This window comes from Eptatretus burgeri, chromosome 17 (assembly GCF_056783735.1).
Source record: "Eptatretus burgeri isolate ZD-2024b chromosome 17, Ebu_testis_v1, whole genome shotgun sequence".
Taxonomy (NCBI): Eukaryota; Metazoa; Chordata; class Myxini; order Myxiniformes; family Myxinidae; genus Eptatretus; species Eptatretus burgeri.
The window spans coordinates 54,076,194-54,088,493 of NC_140977.1; the positions used below are offsets into that span (position 1 = coordinate 54,076,194).

The 12,300-nt window shown below is 34.9% G+C and overlaps 1 protein-coding gene and 1 long non-coding RNA gene across 2 annotated transcripts in view; one reads left to right on the forward strand and one right to left on the reverse strand.

Annotated features, from left to right (window-relative positions):
* RANGAP1 (Ran GTPase activating protein 1) overlaps positions 1-12,300 on the forward strand; it is an 85,796-nt gene that overhangs the window by 54,435 nt on the left and 19,061 nt on the right. The window lies entirely within an intron of this gene.
* LOC147010134 (uncharacterized) lies at positions 274-3,140 on the reverse strand. The gene is made up of 3 exons (XR_015053087.1): positions 2,776-3,140; positions 2,584-2,667; positions 274-1,616 (listed from the first exon to the last, which is right to left on the reverse strand). It is a non-coding gene; the product is annotated as an uncharacterized LOC147010134 (long non-coding RNA).

Here is a 12,300-nt window from a genome sequence, read left to right on the forward strand (position 1 = left end):
TGAGAGATGTCATGACATTGAGTGGAGTCATCGGTAAAGAGAGAAGGAGAATTTTCCAGAGAGTTGGTGAGATCATTGATGAAGATTAGGAATAATATGGGGCCGAGAACACTGCCTTGGGGTTCTCCAGCCTTGACAGGGAGAGGAGATGAAAGGGTTCGTTTGAGAGCCACATGTTGTCTACAAGAGTGGCGAAAGTCAGTAATCCAAGAGTGGTGTTGACCTTGGATTCCATAGGTAGACAGTTTGGAGAGCAAGGCAGGTATGCCGGACTGGATGAACAGCTCGAGATATGTCCAGAGAGATCACCCTCATCTCATGTCTGACATTGAGGGCCTCCACCATTGTTGGGAGAGTAGAAGCAGCATGTCCAAGGTAGAGTAACTAGGTCTGAATCCCTATTGATGATCTGAGATGAGGCTGTTGGAGAAATGGAATAATTTCATGTTAACAGTGATGATGGATTACATGATCTTGCTGATGATTGGAAGGACTGTACAGTAAGCTAATTGGGCTGTAGTTAAGGGGATCCATTTTTGTACCTTTTTTATGTAATGCAGTGACATTGGCTGATTTCCAATTTCTCAGTTGGAAGAAGGAGATGACCAGTCCTGAAGTGTAAAAAACATAAGGCCTTAGTTATTTTATAACTTGTTTTACGGATCCGTCGATGGTATATTTGCCGAAATGAAATATAAATATAAAACATTTTTAGCCTTTTATATTTATAAATTTTCTGCCGAAGGTGCAAAAGTTTCAAAACCTGAAATGTAAACATTGGCATTTATTTTCAAAATAGAATTTCGCGCGCGCATACCAAAATGCCGAGTCCCCTTAAACCAAACTGCACAGTAGTCTTCGGTCATGGCGTCTGTGCAGTGGCCAGCATGGTTCAGATTGGCTGTGGTTTCTGGGGTGAAAGTGATTGTTAAGAAGTATGTCAGCGGTATAAATTTGAGTGACTGTATTGGTGATTTAATCACGCAACATCTTGATGATGAATATTCTGGCCAAACGATTGCATCAATTCAGTGCAGCAGCAGGGATGATTCGCAGGCTACTCTCGATCGTGTCGATTTTGTTTCCGTCAAAAGTTGTACACCGCCTTTCCTATTGAAAGATTTCGGTGCCAAGTACGTCAAAGTTTCCCTGCGAGATGCTGATATTCAGCCTTCAACGGACCAGAAATCAGCCTTGATGTGCTCATGGGGATGGGGAGATGGTACGATCAGATGCCCACTAAAAAGTAACAGCTGGTTTGGCTCTGATTGACCGTTTTGAGCGTGTTGACTCCTAGTAGACACCTCTTTTTAATCATATATATCCAGCACTATGCACTGGTGTGCACGCACACATCTACGACTTGGACAGTAATTTTCTCAGCATTCTTTCCATTTGTTTGATGATCCAACAGGTTTCTATAAGAAGAACATGCCAGACTATATTGTAAAAACAAGTTTTAATCCTTCTTTATTGTTTTTCACATCAGATGATACAGTGAACATGGGCATCCTGCATTTGAATGGTCTTCCTTCTTTAATGTCTTCTTTGATCCTCCTGGTCCGGGATTTATATTTATTTTCCCCCCACCTACCCTTGTCTTTTCCAGGGAACATCTGAAAAAAATAATCATAAAAATATATAATTTCTAAAAATTGCAATTGTATTTATATTTCGACCTACCGACCCTACATTTTAGCTGAAGAACTGTGTAAACCAAGTTATAAAATAACTAAGGCCTAAGGAGAAGTATGTTCAAAGTGCACCGCTTCCATGCCAACTAAATTAATTACCTACTCCCCCAGCGTGCGACATTGCCAGGGTGCCAATGCCACCTGGCAGCACATGGAGATGGAATTGGGATGGAGCAGTGTACCATAATTGATTGATTGAATTGCATAATTAAAATAAATTGATAATTGTAAATTAATTTCTCAATAAATTGGCTAATAGCATACCTAAACCACCACTGTTTCATCGCAATCTGTAACTTTTTGAAAATTAAGTAATTTGTCAAAAAATGAATGAATAATCAATTAGTTGATTAATCAATAAATATAGAAATAAACAGAGACATTTGAAGGACATTACCATAAAACAGATTCAAAAGAAAATCACCAACTTTTTGTTGTGCTCATCAGATGAGAGCACAACGAAAAGCTTTGTGGTTTTCTTTGTAGTCTGTTTTATGGTAATGTCCTTCAAATGTCTCTGTTTATGTCTATATTGAAGTTTTGTAGGACCAAGCATTTTTTTTAAATCAAAAATACTCTGTATAGCCAAATCACTTGTTGGCCGTCGTGTCCAAATATCAGCTTCCTAACTCAAAAGGTGCCTGAGATATTGCCTCTGAGAAATAAAAGAAATAAGTGAATCGACAATAATTTAGTATACTTTAGTATTTCAAAATTACACAGATAATTAATTGATGAATCAAAATATAAAAAATAGCGTTTTTGCCAAAGCACATCTTCACTTTTGTCCCCAAATTTCAGCTTCCAAGCTCAAAGGATGGATGAGATATCGCCCAGACAAACAAAAAAGCAAGAAAACAATCAAATGAAGTAAAAACTGAGTACTCACTTCCTTCAGAGCCTGGCGATGTCATGCATTGCATGGATATGGAATTGGGAAGGAGCGGTGTGCAAAAACGTGAATGTTTATGACCTACGAATAGCGGGGTCCAACAGCAAGCAGATTATGTTCTGGACTCCACTTGTGGAATGGGAAAAGTTTGAACAAGGTTGCACTCTTCAAGGACCTACGTGTACTTACCTTCAAGGATCGTGAGACTCGTCAAAATGGAGTGGAGAAATGACTGTGATTTTGCAGCTTCTGCAGACAAAAACTTCTTAAGCAAAAACCCTTGAACCACATCCATTAATTTTATTATTTATTATTTGTCCACAAAAAATGGAAAATTGCATTGTCAAACAAAGCTCACAATCTGAAGATAAAATATTGTGCAATTAATTACCTCTGCCACCAAAGGTGGACAGAGTTGTGTTTTTACCCTTGTCTGTCTGTCTGTCTCTGTGAGCACCGATATCTCAAAACGGTTATGGACGGATTTTGGTGAAACTTGGTGGACAGGTTGGGTGTGTGACTTGGAAAAATTGATTTGATTTAGGGGAAAATCTGGATATGAGAATTAAATATATATATATATATATATATATATATATATATATATATATATATATATATATATTTTGCGGATTAGATTTTGGTTCAGGTCTGGATGCAGGTCTGGCCTATAAGTGGGATACAAAACGTTAACTGTTCATCCTGGCAGAGGTATGCTCTCTACCTAGTGTTGTTCTTGTTTACAAATATGATTAAAATAAATGACAGCAATAGTAAAACAAGAACCCACGATTGAACTTTCAAAATTACACAGATAATTCAACAGACAACTGCAGCACAGCAAGTTTCCACTTCATGTTGTGGATGCTTAATGTCGTGAAAGTGCGACGTTAAGCAAAATGACGTTTTAATGCAGACGAGATATTAATGTTATAATGTTGGAGATGCGTTCCCATGGCACATTTTTGGTCACCCTAACTTAACTTTTAATTAACTACCTGTGATGTAGAACTCTAATCTGGACTTAAGTCCACTATTTGGAGGGGGACTCAGACTTGGAATGTCAAGGAATTGGCCCGATTCCGGCTCAAGTCCTGCAAAACTTTGTGTGCATTACAAATAAAAAAGTGAAAAGGGCGATTCGACCATCTTTTCCATATCATACTCTAACCTTTGAACACAATACATCTGAATAGATTAACAAAATAATTGAAAATATCTTCCAAATACATTTACGAAATAACAATGGACGCCATTTATAGTATCGGGAAGAAATGTCCCACGTACGTCGGGTCAAAGAAGTCGTGCGATCATACACGGCAAGCGGAGAGTTGTTTTGCAAGGGGTTACGTTGGGAACGTTTAAACAGAGAAAAACAGTGACAGTTGTCAAGCTGTCAGCTGGTTGGATTTCTCAATTTTATACATCATATTTTCTTCATTCCACATTAGATATCGGGTTTGTTTTGCAAGGCCAAGATCTTCGGGTTTGGTTAGGTTTAGGAATTTACATGCATGCTCGATAAACATTAATTTATAAATCAGGATTAGGGTGAGGCTTTGGATTATTTAGGGTTAGCGTATATAAAAATTTGAAATCAAATAGCAATTGAAATTCAATAACATTGATAGAAGCTTTTATTTTTCTTAGGGTTAGGGTGACATAATTTCATGTGTGATTTTAAAACTAATCATATCACAGTGTGAAGGGGATGGCTTTGAGTAGAGGAAGTGGTCAGATGTTCATATACACCAAAAATAAACGGATTGGAGCATAAATAAGGAGCAAAATTCACGATTTTAAACACTTCGGATAAAACAAGGGGGGAAAAAAAGACAAAATGTCATAGCCCCTGTTTTAGTAATTTTTCTGTCCGGAATTAAATGGCTAGCCATATTTATTTACAACTAAAATGGCCGCCAGTCGACCATTTTTGATCTGTTCTTGAAAAAAAAAATAACATGCATATGTAAGCCATCATTCATTATCTGTTTGCCATGTTTCAACAAGATTGTTGAATGCATGTCCGAGAAATGGTTGAGGACGTGTTCAACATCGGGTGTTTTTACAACTAAAATTGTCGCCATCACCCATCTTGGATCTGATGTCGAAAAAAAAAATGCCATGCATATGTAATCCATCATTCATTATTATCTGTGTGCAAAGTTTGAGCAACATCGGAAAATGCATGTCTGAGAAATGTAAGCAGTAATATATTCCACATCATCAGTAATGTTTTCTACATTATCAGTAATGTGTTCTATATCATCAGTAATGCGTTCTATATCATCAGTAATGTGTTCTATTTCATCAGTAATGTAATGTGTACAATACATTACTATATCATCAGTAATGTGTTCCATATCATCAGTAATGTGTTCTATATCATCAGTAATGTGTTCTATATCATCAGTAATGTATTCCACATCATCAGTAATGTGTTCTGCATCATCAGTAATGTGTTCTACATCATCAGTTATGTATTGTACATCATCAGTAATGTTCCATATCATCAGTAATGTATTCTATACCATCAGTAATGTGTTCCATATCATCAGTAATGTATTCTATACCATCAGTAATGTGTTCCATATCATCAGTAATGTATTCTATACCATCAGTAATGTGTTCCATATCATCAGTAATGTATTCTATACCATCAGTAATGTATTCTATATCATCAGTAATATGTTCCATATCATCAGTAATGTGTTCTCCATCATCAGTAATGTGTTCTCCATCGTCAGTAATGTGTTCTCCATCATCAGTAATGTATTCCATACCATCATCAGTAATGTATTCTACATCATCAGTAATGTGTTCCATATCATCAGTAATGTGTTCCATATCATCAGTAATGTGTTCCATATCATCAGTAATGTGTTCTCCATCATCAGTAATGTGTTCTCCATCATCAGTAATGCATTCTATACCATCATTAATGCGTTCTATATCATCAGTAATGTGTTCTATTTCATCAGTAATGTAATGTGTACAATACATTACTATATCATCAGTAATGCGTTCCATATCATCAGTAATGCGTTCTGTAGCATCAGTAATGCGTTCTATATCATCAGTAATGTATTCCACATAATCAGTGATGTATTCTACATCATCAGTAATTTATTTCACATCATCAGTAATGTGTTCTACATCATCAGTCATGTGTTCCATATCATCAGTAATGTGTTCCATATCATCAGTAATGTGTTCTCCATCATCAGTAATGTGTTCTCCATCATCAGTAATGTATTCTGCATCATCAGTAATGTATTCTGCATCATCAGTAATGCGTTCTGCATCATCAGTAATGCATTCTATACCATCAGTAATGCGTTCTATATCATCAGTAATGTGTTCTATTTCATCAGTAATGTAATGTGTACAATACATTACTATATCATCAGTAATGCGTTCCATATCATCAGTAATGCGTTCTACATCATCAGTAATGCGTTCTACATCATCAGTAATGCGTTCTCCATCATCAGTAATGCGTTCTGTAGCATCAGTAATGCGTTCTATATCATCAGTAATGTATTCCACATAATCAGTGATGTGTTCCATATCATCAGTAATGTGTTCCATATCATCAGTAATGTATTCTACATCATCAGTAATGTATTCTATACCATCAGTAATGTGTTCTACATCATCAGTAATGTGTTCTATTTCATCAGTAATGTAATGTGTACAATACATTACTATATCATCAGTAATGTGTTCTATTTCATCAGTAATGTAATGTGTACAATACATTACTATATCATCAGTAATGTGTTCCATATCATCAGTAATGTAATGTGTACAATACATTACTATATCATCAGTAATGTGTTCTATATCATCAGTAATGTGTTCTATATCATCAGTAATGTGTTCTATATCATCAGTAATGTGTTCTATATCATCAGTAATGTGTTCTATATCATCAGTAATGTGTTCCATATCATCAGTAATGTATTCTATATCATCAGTAATGTATTCCACATCATCAGTAATGTGTTCTGCATCATCAGTAATGTGTTCTACATCATCAGTTATGTATTGTACATCATCAGTAATGTTCCATATCATCAGTAATGTATTCTATACCATCAGTAATGTGTTCCATATCATCAATAATGTATTCTATACCATCAGTAATGTGTTCCATATCATCAGTAATGTATTCTATACCATCAGTAATGTGTTCCATATCATCAATAATGTATTCTATACCATCAGTAATGTATTCTATACCATCAGTAATGTATTCTATACCATCAGTAATGTGTTCCATATCATCAGTAATGTACTCTATACCATCAGTAATGTGTTCCATATCATCAGTAATGTACTCTATACCATCAGTAATGTATTCTATATCATCAGTAATGTGTTCCATATCATCAGTAATGTGTTCTCCATCTTCAGTAATGTGTTCTCCATCATCAGTAATGTATTCCATACCATCATCAGTAATGTGTTCTCCATCATCAGTAATGTATTCCATACCATCATCAGTAATGTGTTCCATATCATCAGTAATGTGTTCCATATCATCAGTAATGTGTTCTCCATCATCAGTAATGTGTTCTCCATCATCAGTAATGTATTCCATACCATCATCAGTAATGTGTTCTCCATCATCAGTAATGTATTCCATACCATCATCAGTAATGTATTCTACATCATCAGTAATGTGTTCCATATCATCAGTAATGTGTTCCATATCATCAGTAATGTGTTCTCCATCATCAGTAATGTGTTCTCCATCATCAGTAATGTGTTCTCCATCATCAGTAATGCATTCTATACCATCATTAATGTGTTCTATATCATCAGTAATGCGTTCTATTTCATCAGTAATGTAATGTGTACAATACATTACTATATCATCAGTAATGTGTTCTACATCATCAGTAATGCGTTCTGTAGCATCAGTAATGCGTTCTATATCATCAGTAATGTATTCTACATCATCAGTAATTTATTTCACATCATCAGTAATGTGTTCTACATCATCAGTAATGTTCCATATCATCAGTAATGTATTCTACATCATCAGTAATGTATTCCATATCATCAGTAATGTGTTCTCCATCATCAGTAATGTGTTCTCCATCATCAGTAATGTGTTCTCCATCATCAGTAATGTGTTCTCCATCATCAGTAATGTGTTCTGCATCATCAGTAATGTGTTCTCCATCATCAGTAATGTATTCTGCATCATCAGTAATGCGTTCTGCATCATCAGTAATGCATTCTATACCATCAGTAATGCGTTCTATATCATCAGTAATGTGTTCTATTTCATCAGTAATGTAATGTGTACAATACATTACTATATCATCAGTAATGCGTTCCATATCATCAGTAATGCGTTCTACATCATCAGTAATGCGTTCTGTAGCATCAGTAATGCGTTCTATATCATCAGTAATGTATTCTGTAGCATCAGTAATGCGTTCTACATCATCAGTAATGTATTCTACATCATCAGTAATGTATTCCATATCATCAGTAATGTGTTCTCCATCATCAGTAATGTGTTCTCCATCATCAGTAATGTGTTCTCCATCATCAGTAATGTGTTCTCCATCATCAGTAATGTATTCTGCATCATCAGTAATGTGTTCTATTTCATCAGTAATGTAATGTGTACAATACATTACTATATCATCAGTAATGCGTTCCATATCATCAGTAATGCGTTCTGTAGCATCAGTAATGCGTTCTATATCATCAGTAATGTATTCCACATAATCAGTGATGTATTCTACATCATCAGTAATTTATTTCACATCATCAGTAATGTATTCCATATCATCAGTAATGTATTCCATATCATCAGTAATGTGTTCCATATCATCAGTAATGTGTTCTCCATCATCAGTAATGTGTTCTCCATCATCAGTAATGTATTCTGCATCATCAGTAATGTATTCTGCATCATCAGTAATGCATTCTATACCATCAGTAATGCGTTCTATATCATCAGTAATGTGTTCTATTTCATCAGTAATGTAATGTGTACAATACATTACTATATCATCAGTAATGCGTTCCATATCATCAGTAATGCGTTCTACATCATCAGTAATGCGTTCTACATCATCAGTAATGCGTTCTCCATCATCAGTAATGCGTTCTGTAGCATCAGTAATGCGTTCTATATCATCAGTAATGTATTCCACATAATCAGTGATGTGTTCCATATCATCAGTAATGTGTTCCATATCATCAGTAATGTATTCTACATCATCAGTAATGTATTCTATACCATCAGTAATGTGTTCTACATCATCAGTAATGTGTTCTATTTCATCAGTAATGTAATGTGTACAATACATTACTATATCATCAGTAATGTGTTCTATTTCATCAGTAATGTAATGTGTACAATACATTACTATATCATCAGTAATGTGTTCCATATCATCAGTAATGTAATGTGTACAATACATTACTATATCATCAGTAATGTGTTCTATATCATCAGTAATGTGTTCTATATCATCAGTAATGTGTTCTATATCATCAGTAATGTGTTCTATATCATCAGTAATGTGTTCTATATCATCAGTAATGTGTTCCATATCATCAGTAATGTATTCTATATCATCAGTAATGTATTCCACATCATCAGTAATGTGTTCTGCATCATCAGTAATGTGTTCTACATCATCAGTTATGTATTGTACATCATCAGTAATGTTCCATATCATCAGTAATGTATTCTATACCATCAGTAATGTGTTCCATATCATCAATAATGTATTCTATACCATCAGTAATGTGTTCCATATCATCAGTAATGTATTCTATACCATCAGTAATGTGTTCCATATCATCAATAATGTATTCTATACCATCAGTAATGTATTCTATACCATCAGTAATGTATTCTATACCATCAGTAATGTGTTCCATATCATCAGTAATGTACTCTATACCATCAGTAATGTGTTCCATATCATCAGTAATGTACTCTATACCATCAGTAATGTATTCTATATCATCAGTAATGTGTTCCATATCATCAGTAATGTGTTCTCCATCTTCAGTAATGTGTTCTCCATCATCAGTAATGTATTCCATACCATCATCAGTAATGTGTTCTCCATCATCAGTAATGTATTCCATACCATCATCAGTAATGTGTTCCATATCATCAGTAATGTGTTCCATATCATCAGTAATGTGTTCTCCATCATCAGTAATGTGTTCTCCATCATCAGTAATGTATTCCATACCATCATCAGTAATGTGTTCTCCATCATCAGTAATGTATTCCATACCATCATCAGTAATGTATTCTACATCATCAGTAATGTGTTCCATATCATCAGTAATGTGTTCCATATCATCAGTAATGTGTTCTCCATCATCAGTAATGTGTTCTCCATCATCAGTAATGTGTTCTCCATCATCAGTAATGCATTCTATACCATCATTAATGTGTTCTATATCATCAGTAATGCGTTCTATTTCATCAGTAATGTAATGTGTACAATACATTACTATATCATCAGTAATGTGTTCTACATCATCAGTAATGCGTTCTGTAGCATCAGTAATGCGTTCTATATCATCAGTAATGTATTCTACATCATCAGTAATTTATTTCACATCATCAGTAATGTGTTCTACATCATCAGTAATGTTCCATATCATCAGTAATGTATTCTACATCATCAGTAATGTATTCCATATCATCAGTAATGTGTTCTCCATCATCAGTAATGTGTTCTCCATCATCAGTAATGTGTTCTCCATCATCAGTAATGTGTTCTGCATCATCAGTAATGTGTTCTCCATCATCAGTAATGTATTCTGCATCATCAGTAATGCGTTCTGCATCATCAGTAATGCATTCTATACCATCAGTAATGCGTTCTATATCATCAGTAATGTGTTCTATTTCATCAGTAATGTAATGTGTACAATACATTACTATATCATCAGTAATGCGTTCCATATCATCAGTAATGCGTTCTACATCATCAGTAATGCGTTCTGTAGCATCAGTAATGCGTTCTATATCATCAGTAATGTATTCTGTAGCATCAGTAATGCGTTCTACATCATCAGTAATGTATTCTACATCATCAGTAATGTATTCCATATCATCAGTAATGTGTTCTCCATCATCAGTAATGTGTTCTCCATCATCAGTAATGTGTTCTCCATCATCAGTAATGTGTTCTCCATCATCAGTAATGTATTCTGCATCATCAGTAATGCGTTCTGCATCATCAGTAATGCATTCTATACCATCAGTAATGCGTTCTATATCATCAGTAATGTGTTCTATTTCATCAGTAATGTAATGTGTACAATACATTACTATATCATCAGTAATGCGTTCCATATCATCAGTAATGCGTTCTACATCATCAGTAATGCGTTCTGTAGCATCAGTAATGCGTTCTATATCATCAGTAATGTATTCTGTAGCATCAGTAATGCGTTCTATATCATCAGTGATGTATTCTACATCATCAGTAATTTATTTCACATCATCAGTAATGTGTTCTACATCATCAGTAATGTTCCATATCATCAGTAATGTATTCCATATCATCAGTAATGTATTCTACATCATCAGTAATGTGTTCCATATCATCAGTAATGTGTTCCATATCATCAGTAATGTGTTCTCCATCATCAGTAATGTATTCTGCATCATCAGTAATGCGTTCTATATCATCAGTAATGTGTTCTATTTCATCAGTAATGTAATGTGTACAATACATTACTATATCATCAGTAATGTGTTCCATATCAGTAATGCGTTCTACATCATCAGTAATGCGTTCTGTAGCATCAGTAATGCGTTCTATATCATCAGTAATGTATTCCACATAATCAGTGATGTATTCTACATCATCAGTAATGTGTTCCATATCATCAGTAATGTATTCTACATCATCAGTAATGTGTTCTACATCATCAGTAATGTGTTCTACATCATCAGTAATGTGTTCTACATCATCAGTAATGTGTTCTACATCATCAGTAATGTGTTCTACATCATCAGTAATGTGTTCTACATCATCAGTAATGTGTTCCATATCATCAGTAATGTGTTCCATATAGTCAGTAATGTAATCTATTCGACGTCATAATAATAATAATAATTGTATTTATTTGGCATCTTTTGCCTCTGGAAACAAGGCACTGAGAGAGAGAGAAGAGGGGGATGGGGTGGGGGCAGTGGGGAGGGGGACCGAAAACCAGCCACACTGATGGGTATTGATAACTTTTCAGGTACTTCATATGTTTCTCATTTAAACCAACTTTGTTCCAAAGCCTTGAGGTAATTGATTGAAATGAACTATAGTTTGCCTTTTTGTGAAAACTATGTACAATGATGGAAGGAGCTGCTGTGAAATGAAGTGAGTGAGGTGTTCTTTGCTCTTAAAACATGATGAGATGTGTCCTGGATAAGAAGATGACAACGATTTTCACAATTATTCTCTCCTGTATTGTATTGTCTCTGCAACTGGGAGCCCAGTGTAATTGGCTTAACATGAGAGTTACATGGGACCATTTAGGTTGCTAAAAGATCAGGCGAGCATGCTTGTTGTGCACTTTCTGTAATCAATACAAATCCTGTTTAGTGATTCCACCAAGTGAAGAACTACCGTCATCAAGCCTGGAGAGCATGAGTGCATGAACAACATTATGACAAGTGTCGCTGTTCATCTACTTCCTGATGCAATT